Source organism: Bubalus kerabau, chromosome 8, assembly GCF_029407905.1.
Source record: "Bubalus kerabau isolate K-KA32 ecotype Philippines breed swamp buffalo chromosome 8, PCC_UOA_SB_1v2, whole genome shotgun sequence".
NCBI classification, from domain to species: Eukaryota; Metazoa; Chordata; class Mammalia; order Artiodactyla; family Bovidae; genus Bubalus; species Bubalus kerabau.
In genome coordinates this window covers 73,847,724-73,865,819 of record NC_073631.1, presented here as the reverse complement: position 1 = coordinate 73,865,819, position 18,096 = coordinate 73,847,724, and the positions used below count along the sequence as shown (strand labels likewise).

Genomic DNA, 18,096 nt, shown 5'->3' with positions numbered 1-18,096 from the left:
ATGGTAGCTATTACTAAGGGATAATGCTGATATGTTTGCTTATAGACGCTATAGGCTCCCATCAAGAGATCAGTGTGGAGAAACACTAAAGAAAACTCCTCAAGCCCTTCATCCTCTCATCACAGCTGGAAAGACAGGGATGGTCATTACATTTTCTCCCTGTTGGAAATTGTTGATCTTATAAGGGAGCTGGTAACAAAGTAAGAGACATGACTAGCACTCACCTTCCTTCCAATCTGAGGACTGATTACTACCTTGCCCCAAAGAAAATGAACTATAGCAGCCTCTGAATCCAATATTTTTGAAATACTTAGTATTTGACTTATTGTGAAATCCTTGCAGAGTAGGAGCAGAGTCACAGAATTCAGAAGGAGAATCAGAGATCCTGTATTTGGACTAGATTGGTTTCAGCACTTTTGATGTTGTTCCCTTGATGAGCACAGGGGCCTGAGATCCCACACCTCATTAAAGAGCTTTTTGTTTGTTTTACTTTTTTTTTCCCATAATTCCTCACAGTGCAGTGCCCTCTAAAGAGTCAGTGGGCTTTCTCTGAATGCTATTGATCAGTTTTGCTTGTCTTCTATGTTTTTACTGGTTTGCATGTTGTTCATTATATTTTAATGCTTTATTTACTTGGCCATTTATTCCACTGACCTAGAGAACCTTTTGAAGCTGAGGTGTGTGTACTGCTCACATTCGTATCTACAACAGTGGTTCTTAGACTTTAGGAGGCATCAGAATCACCTGGAGGACTTGTTTATCCACACGTTCTCGGCCCATCCCAGAGTTTCTGGTTCAGGAGTTGTGGCTTAGGGCTGAAGATTTGTAGTTCTTGTAAGTTCCCAGGTGTTGCTGATGCTGCTGGCCTGGTGGGGGTCACGGGTCACATTTCAAGAATCAGTGATGGAGAGCAGTTGCTGGCAAATAATAAGTGCACAATGATTATTTCTGGATACATGAATTCATGATTGAAGGTGAAGAACGTTATCTTTTATATGATACTAGAAGGAGGTGGCTTATCTGCCCCTTTTGCTTTCCTAGAGTGACGAGGATAAAATGAGCTCATTTACTGAAGGCACTCTGAAAGCTGCTACACCTCTGGCATGTCCTGTCAGTGCCTATTCCCCAGTCCTGAGGCTGTTGTGGGAGTGGGTTCAGGGTTTCCTGAACGTGGTAAAAGAGGAGACAAACCTTGAGTTTCTCTACTTACCATTTTGGGGCAAAAATTGTCAAAAACTCTGTATTTCCAACTTCAAAGAGAGTTGCAAAAGCTGGTTTTCTGTTATCTTTCACTGACACAAGGCTTCAAGTTCAGTTTAGCTCTTTTAAGTGGAGAACTGACTTCTTATATATTTTTCTAGCTTAACCAAATCAATCATAAATTAATAAAACCATAAGCCAAGAAAAATAATAATTGATTGAAAAAAATTTAACCCATTTGCTTAAATGCAAATTAAAACTACAAGGCAATGGCACCCCACTCCAGTACTCTTGCCTGGAAAATCCCATGGATGGAGGGGCCTGGTGGGCTGCAGTCCATGGGGTCGTGAAGAGTCGGACATGACTGAGCGACTTCACTTTCACTTTTCACTTTCATGCATTGGAGAAGGAAATGGCAACCCACTCCAGTGTTCTTGCCTGGAGAATCCCAGGGACGGGGAGCCTTGGTGGGCTTCCGTCTATGGGGTCGCACCGAGTCGGACACGACTGAAGTGACTTAGCAGCAGCAGCAGCAGCATGCAATCATGTGTTCCATAAAGATTTCCATGAAAGCTTCTGATTAATTTCATGGAATATAGAAATATGGCCTGTTTCAAACAAGTTATTAAATATATATTGATTGCGGTAATGGTAACACTGTTGTGTTAGCAATTCATTTGCAGCACATGCAGCACATGTTTCCTTGAGTCTGGGTTGAGTTCATACCTGTTTTCTAAATCACTTGAAAATTGAGATGGTTGAAAATGGATTAGCTGCAAAGGAAGGAGTGTGGAGTCAGCAGGAAACCTAATTGAATTGTGGAGAAAGAAACCATAGAAGTCATTGATTCCTTCTTTTTTTTTCTTTTTGGCCTTGCCTCATGGCATGAGGAATCTTAGTTCCCTAATCAGAGATCGAACCTGGGTCCTGGCAATTGGTTAGTTCTTGACAGTGAATTGGTGGTAGGACAGTGAATTGGTGGTAGAAAAAGGGAAGAAATTAATGGGAAAAAAGGGGGGGGGTCAAAACTTTAAGAGAAAGAACTTCTTAATCAAAGTCAAGAAGAGTAAACTCGGAATCTCAAAAGTAAGGGAGAGTCTTAGAATGGAGGTGCTCCACTTCTTCTGAGTCAGGAGGAAATGAAGGTCAGCAAGGAAGATGGTGACAGTTTTACCTTGTCAAAGTTTAGAGACCTCATCTAAGCCTCATTTTATGGTGGAGGAAACAGAAGTCCAGAGAGGTGCAGTGACCTGTCTAAGCTCACCTTGCACAAGGTCAGTCCAGGTCTGGTAACAGTTTGTAGTTGTCCGGCTTCACCACTCCATCCGCCTTCTCTCATTTCCACTTCCCAACAACCACACTTTTGTTTGCTTAGCACATTAAGCAGTTGTTTACTAGACATTGTTGATGGTTGTGGAAAAGAAAAAGGGTGAGGAAAAAGTAGTAAAAGTAAATTCAATTTAGATGAGAAACGATTTAAATGCTTAATTGGTTGAAAATAAATCAAGAACAGGTGGTGCTCTAGTCTGTTAGGCATCTTCAAATGAAAGTCTGGATGTTATTTTGCATTCAAAATGAAAACTGAAGAAGTCTTTGAATGTAAAGATACATCACAACATGCAAGGTATGGAGATTATATGAAGAAATCCAATTTGGAGTGGAGAGAACATTGAAGTAGATTCCAGTTGCACAGCTGCTATTTGCTGTACATAGACTCATGTAGATTGCATCAATGTTAGTAGTCAGGTTTCCATATGGTTGCAAAATGGTGGCATGTTTGGTCTCATCCAGCAAAACAATGACTCAGCAGAAAGAATATACCAGATATCAGGAAAGCTGGGTCTCAGTCCTGGTTCTGTCCCTAACCTGGGGACTCTGCATAAGTTACATGATTTTTCTGGGTTTTAGTTTCCTTGTCAAACATGGCCTTATGAATGCTTGTTTTTCCTACCTCCGAGGAACGAGGCCAAGTGAGATCATGTTTTTTAATGAAAAAAAGATGTTTTAAATTCCATGAACTTCCAAAGAAATGGAGCCCCTGAAAGGAGAGATGGAAATCTGCTAATGATTCTTTCATACAGGAAAGCACACTGATGGACTTCAGAAATACAAAAGTGAGTTTGGCACAGTTTGGGAACACAGGATGTAAAGAGCAAAATTGCACTGCATAACTGGCTATGAACACACAATTGGACTGTTTAGAGGCAATCAGGGAGAGAGTGGTATAGAGAGAGAAATAGGAAGGAAAGGGAAAAGGGATAATTAGCCAGAAGGCAAAAGGTCCAGAGATATACTGAAAGTGGGCACCTGACTAGAATTTGCAAGAATAGTGCTGTGGGATACGTACTACAAAGTTGTTGGTCTGCAGTGCAGCAGCATAATCCTCCACTGCTGTTAAAATTTTTCAAAACACAAGAGCTCGAAATGAAGATTGGAAGGGGCTGGGTTGGGGACAGTCTAGGAGGGAAAAAAAAAAAAGTACAAAAAGCAGAGAACAAATTTCAGTGTAATTTGAAGTAGAAATGAACATAGAACATGACTTTCCCCCAGAACATAAAGAGGTCTTGGGTAGGCATTCCAGAGAGTACAGAATAGGAGGCTGAACCAGTTTTATGGACCTTAAGGGACAGAGTGACCTAAGATGATATGCAGATAAGGAACAGAAAAGACTTGGGAAGACAGCAAAGCAACAACAATATAAGTTCTTAGCATGCTCTGAGCAGTCAGGACAAATATCTAGATAATTCAAAATAAACTGAAAAATCCAAGCCTCTATGCTTCTATTACGTAGCTGCTTTAGAAAAAAGTTTAGCTTCTAACTTTCTGTCTTAAACTCTGTCGAGAAACAAACTGGCAGGACCTGTAAGGCAAGCAAACATGCACCTTCTCTTTCTTGGTGTCAAAAAAAGACAACAAATTTGAAGTGATTCTCTGATATTCATGACTGGGAGGGTAGATTCAAGCTTTTAAATTCAGGTTTCAGTGTTTTCTGGTTCTCAGCAGCTGCAAACTGGGCTGGTGTTTTAATCCTGGGGTCACAGCTGGAGTTTAATTTGCATATCCAGCTTAGAGAATTTCAAGGTTTCCAAGACTGTCTTGAGGTTTGATTGTCATCTAGTCTCTAGTGCTTGAGCGAGAGAGTGGAAAAGATAGGAAACTGGAGACCTGTGTTTTGTCTTTCTTCTTTTGAACACTGCTGGAAGCAGCTAAAGCTTTCTCCATAATAACTTTCATCCTTGATCCTCAAAGTGTGGTCTGAGGACCAGCAGTATCAACATTATCTAGGAGCTTCTTAGAAAAGCAGCATCTTAGTACTCCACCTGAGACCCACTGAATTGAAAGTTGGATTGTAGCAGGATCCTCAGGTGAGATTCTTACGGACATAATGTTTGAGAAGCACTCATCTGGGGAGTGTCATAATACAAATCCATTTGTTAGGTGATGGGGAGCCAGCCCGTGAAGAAGGAAAAGGACAGCACTGCTGCTAATAGACACTTCCTGAGGGTTTTAGTTGTGAATTCAGTGTGAATTATGCAGTTTAGGAACAGAGAAGGGGCAGGAGGGGCTTGACTACCCTTGTGACCCTATAATGGCTTACTAAAAGCCCAAGCTGGTTTCTCAGTAAGCTCCTCACTGAATAGAGACTAGCGAGTCCTTACCAGGGAGCCAGGTGTAGCTTATGTTCCCATTACTTGATATTCCCATTGTTGTTGTTTAGTCAATAAGTGGTGTCTGACTCTTTGCAATCCCATGGAGTGTAGTCCATAAGGCTTTTCTGGCCATGGGATTTCCCAGGCAAGTATACTGGAGTGGGTTGCCATTTCCTTCTCCAGGGGATCTTCCTGACCCAGGGATCAAACTCATGTCTCCTGCATTGGCAGGTGGGTTCTTTACTACTGAGCCACCTGGGAAGCCTGATAATCCCATTACTCAAGATTTTAAAGTTGACAGATTTTGAGAAGTAGTTTAGTTATTATGTTCCTAATGAAGGGCTGAGGAAAAAAAAGTAACATTAATTTCTGAGGTTAAAAAAAGTGTAAGTCACTCAGTTGTGTCCAACTCTTTGTGTCTCCATGGACTATACAGTCCATGGAATTTTCCAGGCCAGAACACTGGAGTGGGTAGCCATTCCCTCCTCCAGGGGATCTTCCCAACCCAGGGATCGAACCCAGGGTTGGAAAGATGTCCTGCAGAAGGAAATGGCAACCGACTCCAGTATCCTTGCCTGGAAAGTTCCATGGACAGAGGTTATAGTCCATGGCTGCTGCTGCTGCTGCTGCTGCTAAGTCGCCTCAGTCATGTCCAACTCTGTGCGACCCCAGACACAGCAGCCCACCAGGCTCCGCCGTCCCTGGGATTCTCCAGGCAAGAACACTGGAGTGGGTTGCCATTTCCTTCTCCAATGCAGGAAAGTGAAAAGTGAAAGAGAAGTCGCTTAGTCATGTCCGACTCTTCACGACCCCATGGACTGCAGCCTACCAGGCTCCTCTGTCCATGGTATTTTCCAGGCAAGAGTACTGTAGTGGGGTGCCATTGCCTTCTCCATAGTCCATGGGGTTGTAAAGAATTGGACACGACTGAGTGACTAACACACACACACACAAAGTGTCTGTATTTCCTTTGATCTTAAAACCCCTAGTAGAGTGGGACCCTGGCAAAAATGAGCACTCAATAAACATCATTAGCAATTAAAAAAAAATGTAATTTGTTTAACCCACTCATGTATTTTGGAAATATTTCTGTAATATTACAAATAAAATCTACCTCTTCTTTTTTCAACTAAAAAAAAAAATAAATAAATAAAATAAATATCATTAGCAGTGATTTGCATGATTTGCACCAGAGTGGCAGTATTGTTAATGCTGCTCATTTCCACAAATGTTCCGTTTCCCATGTTAACTTTTGTATATCCAGCAACCAGAAACCTATACTGCTGAGTGTACAGAATATCGGGCTCCAGTTAAGTGTGATTAGATATTGATTTCTGAGCCCCACAGACATTTAGCAATGCAAAAGCTCTCGAGTGTTGGGTCATTGTGGACTGTGTGGCTGATGCTGGCAGAATTCCAACAGTCACAATTTGTGGAAAAATTCTAGAGTGGCCACACAATGCCCATGCTGGGGATTTGCCCTTTTGTGTGGCTCTGATCTGTGTCCTGGTCCACCGATTGTCCTTTTTACCTTGTCTTTGCTGACATAATTTTTTGGCCATCAAGGGAACTAGGCAGAGAAGAGATACTTGGTGCAAACTTGTCCAGACTACTGGCAAAAAAAACCCAACAACTCAGACTTAGAGGTGATGAGCTTGCAGTGAAGCATAGCATAATATTACTCTTTTATATTTGTATTGTATATATAATACTGCTTTTTTATTTTCTGTGGGAGTTGCTATTAAAGAACTATGAAAAATATCCATTTAAAGCTCAAATATGTAGTGTTGAGAATAAGAGCTAATCTGTTCACAAATTGTGGAAGATTAAAGACGGCCGTATTTTTTACATTTGAGATGCAGAGTCTGTGTCCTTTTTCATTAAATCTGGGCAGGCTCTGTATCTGCTTTGATCAACAGAATATCGTCAAGGCCTGGCCATGACTCATTAAATGACTGTGAAGTTGCTCTGGCGCTGTGCCAGAGGAACTAGCTAGAAGTCGTCACTCTGGGACTTGCTGACCCCTGGTGTGCCTGGAGAAGCCTCAGACGGGGGCGGTGGTACTCTTCAGAATTTGCTGTGAACCCACCTAAAGGGATGCCGGGGAGCTGCTTGCTGCTAAGTGCTGCTGGCTGCCTTGAACCGCAGAGCCAGGAGCTACAGAAGCTACCAGGTGCAGGAGTGCATCAGAGCCAGGAAGAGAAAGCCCCTTCCTTCTCCAGCATCTCTGCTGGCAAAGCACTCCACTGACAAAGCTCAGTGTTAGCTCAGCTGACAAAGAAGAAACTACACAGCTGAGAGGCAATACATTGATCATTGTTAACAGTTTTAAAAGCACAACAGAATATAGTGGAAATGCTATTTGCCAGTTTTTGGACCCAGACTTTGAGGATCTGGCAGTTTCTACTTCCTGTCTTTGGAATCTGGTCATCATACTGTGAGAAAGCCCAATCACAGAGAGAGGCTACATGTGGACATTCCAGTCAAAGGTCTAGCTGAGCTCCCAGCTAGTGACCATGTGAGTATTCCGTCCAGAATGTCCAGTCCAATTGAGCCTTCAGATGACTGCGGCCACTGTCTGACCACAACTATGTGAGAGAACCTAGGGAGGATTAGCCAGCTGAGCCAGATAGCCCATGGAACTATGAGAAAGAATGATAAATTGCTTCAAGTCACTTCATTTTTGACTTGTTTGTTATGCAGCAATAGAGAAGTAGAATACAAGTTACTCTATTTACTTTTAATAGGAGGCCACTCTAAAGCTGTTATTCCATTTTTACCCTTTAAGACATGATCCCAAGCCTTTCACTTGGAAGATTCCCTGAGGCTCATTGCAAACATTTGGCCCACTTAAGCTTGCAATGTCATACCTTCTAAAGCTCAAACTTAGAAAGGTGACTTCTCATTGAGGAAAAACTCATCCTTGTTTTATTGAATTGTCAGAGACTACCACAATGGTGGGACCGTCGGGTGTACCTGGTTCTGTTCTCAAACACAGATCTGAAAGCAGCACTATGCACACTCTGTGAGCCTGTCCACTTATGATTCACGTGACCTGTTCTTCATTTAGTTCCTTCAAGTGGGAGCTCTTCTGGCAGGGAGCCCACCAGAGCACCAGATAGTGTCCACAAACGTCCTGGGTTACTGCCTTTCCTTTGATACGTGGAAACTCCAAAAGGACAATGATTATGTTGAAATCAATATTCTATTTTGGCCTCCCTTCCTGTATTTTATCTGTGGAACATGGTGTCAATTCATGAGTCATGACACCCTGGGAGCTGGGATTCTTTCAAAGTTTTGGTACAAACTTCCAAGGGCAAATACCGGTCTCCATGTCTCCATTCTAGCTCAGGATTCTCAGCCTTGGCTGCACATAACCCTCACCTGGGAAGTGTTCAAAAAAGTAAAACTACTCATGGCTGGTCTTACCCTGGGTTAATCAAATCAAAATATTCAGGGGAGGGACACCAGCATGCTATTTTAAAAATTCTTCTGTAGTGATTCACAGATGCAGGGAAGGGTAAGGACGTCTAGCCTGATTATTTACTTGGTTTCTTATTTGTGGTAGAGAGAAGCGTACTGCATTTCCCAGAAGTGTATCTGTATGTCCAATTCTTACATTTTCTTTAAGGCCCAGCTCAAATACTATTTTCTACCTGAGGCTACAAAGTCCCACAATTGACATCATTTCTTTTTCTTTTGAATTGGTGTTATTTTATTTTGAACTGTGTTTTCTATCTATTGTATGCTTTATTATCACTTTTGCTTCTCCTTAAACTCATGGTATGTCTCTGACATATATATATATATATATACACACATATATATATACACATATATGTATATATATATGTATACACAGTGGGAACTCAATAAACATGTATTAAATTAAGACATACATGGATTTTGAGAAAGGCATCCTGCTTCCTAGGAACACCAGGTTTGCTTTTGTATTGATGGAGATGGAGGTGCCTACATATGGCCTCAGTTACACTCCTCAATTAGAATTGCCTCATAGCCACCCTGCCCCCACCTCACCCCCAGCTCCCAGCCATGGCAGACCCACACTGCCTTTGGTGTTGGATCTCTGTCTCTGGTTGCTCCCTCTCCCCATCTTTCCTCTTGTTACTCTTCAGTTAAGTTTTTTTGTTTCTTATTTAAATAACCCTTCTTTACAAAGGTCTAAATACTTTCTTTGTAGGCAGGGATGATCATCAGAGGGAAGATGAATATTCCAGTGTGCTGTGGAATGAAAACCTTTTGAAAGTACCAAGACTGATAGGGCTGCCTGCTTATCTTCCTGCTGGCAAAGGACTAGCTATTTACTGAGCTAAAATGATAAATATTCCAAGGGCAAGCTCTAAAGTCACCAGGCCCCACAGTACTCTTTGCAGAGTCTCTGTGGTATCTATACTGATGAAGCCACTAGATGTAAATCTTAGCCAGTAAAAGAGACAGTGGATAATTGTTTTGGGTTTTAGGGCCTCTGCTGAAATGTAACTGATTTTCAAGTTTCCAATAATCTTAGAACAGACTTCAGAGAGATGGATCAGTGTGGTCCCTTTTCACTTTTTTTGTATGTAGCATTTTTTCCCCATCTTGCTATTTACTCATTCACTTTTTACTTTTGCTCTGAAACACAAAAGTCATCTTATTTTTTCCTTTAGAATTCATAATTTTAAGAGGTTACTAGAAAAGTCCTCCAATTCACCTGTAATTGAAGAGTTCTCCTTTGAAGTTCAAATCTTTCTTAGCTCTAATTTGAAAGGGAGTTATGCTTCTGTGATGGACTCATGACATTTCTTATTGGGGATATAAAAGGTCAGATTTTAATGCCTTCTTGTGATATATGCATCTGGCTCAAGATCAGGCAGTTCTGAATGATGGAATTTAATTGCAATTTAATAAGGGGTAAGAGATAAGAAATTATGACTTTGCTGTAATGCCCGAGCTATACACCAGTTCTTTAGTATCCTGCATGGTGGTTTGTGGGTTATAAGCTGCAACTATAGAAAGCCTCTCAGGGATGCAGTGATGATCCTCTGAGTAAAAGCAAAAACTCATCTCAACTCGAGTTCCAGTGGTTAACTGACATCCTGCCTTAGAAAAACAAAGACAATCGCCAAGGTATAAGTCCTCATCTTCTGAACATTCTGGAAATCCAGATGGATATTTACCTAGTATCTCTCATTTTGTCCAATTGCCGCAAACTTCTTACATTGTCACTTCCTTTTTCCCCAGTAAAAGTTCCTGAGTATACAAAGGTACCTACCAATTTCCTTCCTTTGTCATGTAAAAAAAGGGCTGCTCAAAATCAAATTAACTGAATGAGGATTTTCCTTTCCCAAACTAAGAAAATATTTTCTCTCTCATCTGTTTTAAATGAATCAAAGAATTGATCCAACTAATAGATAGGAGTTAGTCCTACGTTTATTAAGAACAGAGATAATGTGATGTGGTAGAAAAAGTACTGGGACTGGACTTAAGCCTACAGTCCTTATTAGAACTTAGACTTTCTGAACTTCAGCTTTCTCATCTGTAAATTACCTGTTCAGTTCAGTCTCTCAGTAGTGTCTGACTCTTTGTGACCCTATGGATTGCAGCACAACAGGTTTCCTGATCCATCACCAACTCTCAGAGCTTACTCAAACGCATGTCCATAGAATTGGTGATGCCATCCAACCATCTCATCCTCTGTCATCCCTTTCTCCTCCCACCTTCAATCTTTCCCAGCATCAGGGTCTTTTCAAATGAGTCAGTTTTTTGCATCAGGTGGCCAAAGTATTGGAATTTCAGCTTCAGCATCAGTCCTTCCAATGAATATTCAGGGTTGATTTCCTTTAGGATGGACTGGTCAGATCTCCTTGCAGTCCAAGGGACTCTCAAGAGTCTTCTCCAACACCACAGTTCAAAAGCATCAATTCTTCAGTGCTCAGCTTTCTTTATAGTCTGATTCTCACATCCATACATGACTATTGCAAACACCATAGCTTTGACTAGACAGACCTTTGTCGGCCAAAATAATCTCTCTGCTTTTTAATACACTCTCTAGATTCATCATGGAGAAGGAAATGGCAATCCACTCTAGTATTCTTGCCTGGAGAAACCCAGGGACCGAGGAGTCTGGTGGGCTGCCATCTGTGGGGTCGCATAGAGTCGGACACAACTGACTTGACTTAGCAGCAACAGCTAGATTCATCATAGCTTTTCTTCCAAAGAGCAAGGGTCTTTTAATTTCATGGCTGCAGTCACCATCTGCAGTGACTTTGGAGCTTCCCCTCCCAAAAAATAAAGTCTGTCACTATTTCCACATCTATTTGCCATAAAGTGATGGGACCAGATGCCATGACCTTAGTTTTCTGAATGTTGAGTTTTAAGCCAAGTCTTTCACTCTCCTCTTTCACTTTCATCAAGAGGCTCTTCAGTTCTTCTTTCCTTTTTGCCATTAAGGTGGTGTCATCTGCATATCTGAGGTTATTGATATTTCTCCTGGCAATCTTGATTCCAGCTTGTGCTTCATCCAGCCCAGCATTTCTCATGATGTACTCTGCATAGAAGTTAAATAAGCAGGGTAACAATATGCAGCCTTGATGTACTCCTTTCCTGATTTGGAACCAGTCTTGCTCCATGTCCAGTTCTAACTGTTGCTTCTTGACCTGCATACAGATTTCACAGGAGGCATGTTAGGTGGTCTGGTATTCCCATCTCTTGAAGAATTTTCCACAGTTTGTTGTCATCCATACAGTCAAAGGCTTTGGTGTAGTCAATGAAGCAGAAGTAGATGTTTTTATGGAACTCTTGCTTTTTCAATGATCCAATGGATGTTGGCAATTTATTCTGGTTCCTCTGCCTTTTCTAAAACCAGCTTGAACATCTGGAAGTTCCTGGTTCATGTACTGTTAAGCCTGGTTTGGAGAATTTTGAGCATTACTTTTCTAGTGTGTGAGATGAGTGCAATTGTGCTGTAGTTTGAGCATTCTTTGGCATTGCCTTTCTTTGGGATTGGAATGAAAATGGACCTTTTCCAGTCCTGTGGCCACTGCTGAGTTTTCCAAATTTGCTGGCATATTGAATGCATCACCTTCACAGCATAATCTTTTAGGATTTGAAATAGCTCAACTGGAATTCCATCACCTCCACTGGCTTTGTTTGTAGTGATGCTTCCTAAGGCCCACTTGATGTCACATTCCAGGATGTCTGGCTCCAGGTGAGTGATCACACCATTGTGGTTATCTGGGTCATGATGATCTTTTTTGTATAGTTCTCCTGTGTATTCTTGCCACCTTTTCTTAATATCTTCTGCTTCTGTTAGGTCCATACCATTTCTGTCCTTTATCGAGCCCATCTTTGCATGAAATGTTCCCTTGTTATCTCTAATTTTCTTGAAGAGATCTCTAGTCGTTCCCTTTCTATTGTTTTCCTCTATTTCTTTGCATTGATCACTGGGAACGGCTTTCTTATTTCTCCTTGCTATTCTTTTGAACTCTGCATTCAAATGGGCATATCTTTCCTTTTCTCTTTTGCCTTCTGGAAATTACCTGTTAGTTTCAGTTTTTTCTTTACTAGTAAATTGCTTGGAAGTTTAAATAAAAGAATAGTCTCTTTGGAATGGTTCTATTATCCTGTGTTTTGGGGCATGCTAATCCACTGCTCATGTTACCTGATATGCCCTCTTGTAGTGAATTCTTTTCTTGTGTTGTTTTAATCTGTGCTTGTAGGCTTAGCCCCAGCTGGGTTTATTATCATAATGTATGAGTCAGATGTGCCTGGCTTGTGGGAGTATATTTACAGAGAGGTTTTATATTTGCCCTGGATGGGTGTCCCCAGGGTTTCGCTTGTCCAGGGTGACTTTTCACAGTTATTTGTTAGTTTGAGATTCCGGCCCCATGTGGATAGTATTCATTTGGACTCCATATCTGTATGTGGCACAAATTAGGACCTATAGGCCCCACAGACTTGATGCTGCTTTGCTTCTTACCCAGCCCCCTTGGGAAGCTCTATCATTCCCTTTCCACAAAGCAGGGAGGGCTTATGTAGAAGTTTTAGCATCACACTTCATATGGACTGGTTATCATCTCCATTACCATCTCTGGTGATCATTGGGATTTTATGATTCTGATCCCTCTTTGTTAGGGCTTGTAACCAAGTCTGCTATCCTCCAGGGTTCTGCTGCACTCTCTAGAGTAGTATGAGTTCCTTTGTAGTGTTTTGGAAGCCAGAAAATTCCCCTGCCTTTTGAGTTTGACTTAAAAAACCATTATGGTTTATCCAGCATCTCTGTTTTGTGAAGGGAAAGAGGATTTGAGTTCAGTTTGCAACATTGCTGAAACTAAAAATCAAATGTGTATTTTTCCATGAGCATTTTCCCTTGGTTAACTGCTTTATTTCATAAAGGTGACACTGTTCACTAGTAGAAGCATTGCTGCCCAGATGCTGATGTGCAGAGGAATCCCCTGGGGATCTTGTTGAAATGCAGATTCTGATCCCTGTAGGCCTATGGTCCAGATGAGACTCTGCATTTCTACCAAGCTCCCAGGTGATGCTGAGGCTCCTGACCACACTCTGGGGAGTGAGGATTTGCGAGAGACCAGTAAAGACTTCTTCCCAGTTGCTAATTTATCAGTTGCTGGAATTCATTTGTTCTGGCTGCTGGATAAAATTGCCACTCATTGGTCTGGTCTTGTAGATGAAATTTTGCATTGAAAGCAGTTTGAAAATTGTAGAGAGCCATAAAATATTTCTCCTTTTGGGAAAAAGAATCCATAAATTCAAAATGGAATTAAATTTAATTGACCTTTGACATCCTTGAAAATACCCAGAAGCCCCAATTTCTTCTACCTCCTGATTTTCTTTTTATTAAACCTATTTTTCCTCAAGCTGAAATTCTGGGCAAATTAATAAAAGAATTAACTTCCTATAATTCAATTTAAATTTTCTTTTTTTAATTACTTATATTGTTAATACTGACTTCTTTTTTGTTATAATTATATTATTTTGTATGCTTTAGCCTGAGAACTTATTCATTATGGTTAATATTGATACTACAGGGTGGAGTATTTGAGTTCCAAATAATTGGTATATCAGGTGAATCTTTAGAATATGAGATTATTTGTATCATCAAAGATTCCCAAGAAGTTACAAATTCTGTTGCTCATATGTAGGATGGGAAGCATTTCCCAAACTTTCTCCTTGTACCCCCAAACTTAACAAAAGCAAATCAAAGGTTGATTGGCATCCTGGCACTGCTAACTTTTGCTATTTACATCTTAATTTTATGGCCTTAATTTGATGGACTAAAACTGGTGTGGCCTTTAGAATTAATCAGGGGTGTCGAGTAAGGTATGATACAAGTTGGTTTCCCCCATGTGGACTTGTAGAACGCTGTGTGAGACCTTATAGCTGCAGGGTGTGGTGAGAGGGTGACCCTGTGGGAGGTGACTGGAAAGAGAGGCAGGGCCCTGGGCCAGTGCCTGACTCTGTGATGACTCTGTCGTCGTATTACCTGAAACACCTGGACAACACACATCCTTTCTGAGGTCTCTGTTACCTTCTCAAGGACATGAGGGGTTGAGTTGGGCCATCTTCTATTTCTTTATCTAAAACCCTACTCCACACTTCCCATCACTTATGCCCATGTTCCATCTGCAAACTCATGAGCCACGTGATAGGAGAAAACAGTCACGTGTCATATCTGTGAAGAATCTAATCAAAAGGGCCTCTGAATAGAAAGAGTGAGTAAAGAAATTTGTGAGAAAAAACTGACCCATGTCCTGGTTCACACAGGGAGAGTAAGTGTGAGGCTCATGGGACCTAAACTGACTTATTTTTATTTTGGAGGGAGGGTGTAAGTGGTTAAATGGTGGCCTGCCAGTAAGGCATATATATCCACCCGGAACCTGTGGAATTGACCTTGTGTGGATGACCAAATTACACTTGCAGATACAGTTAAATTAAGGATCTGGAAATGAAATCATGTTGGTTTAGGCCCTCTATCCATTGACAATTGTCTTTATAAGAGAAAAAGGGCAGAAGACATTTAAAAGAGAGAGTCAGAGATTGGAGCCATAAGCCAAGAACGTGCAGACCTGGCAGTAGCGATCAGAAACCAGAAGAGCAGCATAGAACAGATTTTTCCTCAAAGTCTTAGGAAGGAACAAACCCCACTGACATTTTGATTTCACACTTCTGGCCTCCAAAACAGACAGAGAATAAGTTTCTGTTGCTTTAAGCCAGCTAGCCTGTGGTAATTGTTTATACCAACCATGTAAACACTAATAGAGAGGGTTTAGCAGCATCAGTATATACTGAATATTCTAAATAAGTTTTACATTCATTATTTATATAACTTTATTCCTCGTGATCAATTGTAAAGTTGGTACTATCATTATTGACATTCTAGAAGTTAGGCAACTCAGGCACAGAGAGGTCATGTCACTGGCCCAAATTCTCACAGTTAATAAGTAATGCAATTGGAATCAAACCCAGAGCCCATTTTGCTTTACCTCTAAGGTCTGCTTCCTATTTGTAACACGGTGGTTATAGAACCCGTGGTGTTCTCTTTGCTGACTGGCGGGACCAGCACTTGGTATTCCATCACAGCTGATGCTGTAAGGCGGTGGTATCGGGGCCTCTTGAAAATCCAACAGAGTAGAACACAGAACTTCCTGTCTTAAAGTGAGTAATTTTGCCTAAAAGGCAATTTAAGTCTGAGCGCTGTATTCTCCTAAGCTGCAGAGGCGTAGGAGATACAGAAAGCATTCCTGCCTTGGAGAGTACAAGGCAACACTAGGGGTAGAACTTGGCCCATTCACTTTGGCACTTTTCCAGGAAGTTAGTGCTGGGAGAAGAAAGTGGAAAATGTGAAAATATAATTCAGTTCTTGAAAGGACAGGGGATTCGTTTTAAAAAGAAATACTGGGAAGACAAAACTCTAAATAAGAGGAAGTTCAATTCAGTTCAGTTCAGTCGCTCAGTCGTGTCCAACTCTTTGCGACCCCATGAATCGCAGCATGCCAGGCCTCCCTGTCCATCACCAACTCCCAGAGTTCACCTAAACTCATGTGCATCGAGTCAGTGATGTCATCCAGCCATCTCATCCTCTGTCGTCCCCTTCTCCTCTTGCCCCCAATCCCTCCCAGCATCAGAGTCTTTTCCAGTGAGTCAACTCTTCGCATGAGGTGGCCAAAGTACTGGAGTTTCAGCTTTAGCATCATTCCTTCCAAAGAAATCCCAGGGCTGATGTCCTTCAGAATGGACTGGTTGGATCTCCTTGCAGTCCAAGGGACTCTCAAGAGTCTTCTCCAACACCACAGTTCAAAGGCATCAATTCTTCAGCGCTCAGCCTTCTTCACAGTCCAACTCTCACATCCATACATGACCACAGGAAAAACCATAGCCTTGACTAGATGGACCTTTGTTGGCAAAGTAATGTCTCTGCTTTTGAATATGCTATCTAGGTTGGTCATAACTTTCCTTCCAAGGAGTAAGCGTCTTTTAATTTCATGGCTGCAGTCACCATCTGCAGTGATTTTGATTAAAAACATTTCCAAAAACACTGTATATTCTTACCAGGCTCTTCAGTTCTGGAGCAAGCAGCCAGAGAGAGGCCCAGGGTGCCTGCAGCCCCTTTAAGATGCCTGCTGTTCCTTGCACAGGGGCCTGTGGGAGGGAGCAGGTTTCCAGGGCCCTCTTCAGTCTGGGAAAGTTTCCAGAGAACAGGGCTTTCTTGAATGCTGGCAGTGCCTTCTGCTTTCATGGAAACATCTAGGTGGGGAGGTGGTGTCAGAATGTATGCAGGTTACTTTATGTCACTGCCTTATTGGAAGGGAGAAGGAGAGATCAACTTCCCAACCTTTACCCTGACACTCATTTATTAAAAAAAAAAAAAAATTATTTATTTCTGGTTGTGCTAGGTTTTCATTGCTGGGCACAGGCTTTTTCTAGTTGTGGCCAGCAGGGGCTTCTCTCTAGCTATGCAGTCATTGTAGTGGCTTGTGTTGTTGCAGAGCATGGGCTCTAGGCACGTGGGCTTCAGTAGTTGTGGCACATGGGCTCAGTTGCCCTGTGGCATGAAGGATCATCCCCAACCAGGGATCAAACCTATGTCCCCTGCATTGGCAGGTGTATTCTTAACCACTGGCCCACCAGCGAAGCCCACCCTGGCGGTCATTTAGTTCAGAACCTTTTGTTTAATTTTGTGAAAGATGATGCTTGGGTATTTTGGCTTTGTGTTTGAGGGTACAGGATTCACTGCTAGGGTCACTGCTGGGGTTCCCCTTTACTTGATCAGGACTCAGCTATGGATTGTAGGCTTTTTACTTGAATATCCTTGGAGGGAATGGAACCTCTATAATAATAAGATGATGCTGAATATTTGTAAATCACTTTAGAGTTTGACATTGCATTTGTCTCCATTTTTAAATTTAATTTTTACAACATCTCTATGATGTAACTATTATCTCAGTGTAACGGTTCTGAAAATCAAAGCCTTGGGAAGAGAAAGTAATCTGACCAATTTGATTACACTGGAAATATTATTAAATGCAATTACATGTGTAAGGAACTAAGAATGTAGCCTGGTATACAATAAGTACCAGTTAAATGAAGCCACCTATTGTCACTCTCTTCCTGCTTGTTATATTTATTGTTTGTTAATTACTCTCAGATAGAATTGGCACTTCAGTCCAGGTTGCTGCCCCACACTGCCAACATTTTCTGAAACAGGAGCATGCCATTTCCTACTTAACCGTATTTCCTTAGTTTTTTTTTTCTTCCACTTTTTAAAGTTCAGAGACCCACCCAACAAGTAGAGCCAATGGGTTATAAGAACAATCTGGTATCTGATTACAGCATGTCATCCCCTGGGTCACCATGTTGATTGGGGCTGTCTGGCTGGGCAGTACTTACACAGAGGTCAAAAAGAATGGTTCTTTCAGATGGAGAACTGAGGTCAAGTAGAGTCAACAGTGAAAGTCTTCTGGAAAGGTGTTTAGACTCCCCAACAACATGGAACATTTGAGGAGCTTGCAGTGAAAAGATTTCCCTGAATGTACAGTGGGCACACAGGTAAGTCTCTATCCTGTCAGAGGAGGTAACATTTACCTATTCCAGCCCTGGTTATGGGTTATGTTGGAAAGGATGAGACGTCTACAGTTCCTTAGATTTCACTTGAATGTGAGCACAGATTCTTTGACTTTTGAGAAGCTGGCATGGAAGATATATTCCCTTATATGTCTTATAGTGCTCC

General features: G+C 41.6%; 1 long non-coding RNA gene across 1 annotated transcript in view; it reads left to right on the top strand.

Annotated features, from left to right (window-relative positions):
• LOC129659338 (uncharacterized) overlaps positions 1-18,096 on the top strand; it is a 42,791-nt gene that overhangs the window by 15,969 nt on the left and 8,726 nt on the right. Inside the window, exon 3 of the long non-coding RNA XR_008718000.1 lies at positions 17,786-17,915. This is a non-coding gene — a long non-coding RNA (uncharacterized LOC129659338). The remainder of the gene's footprint in view (positions 1-17,785; positions 17,916-18,096) is intronic.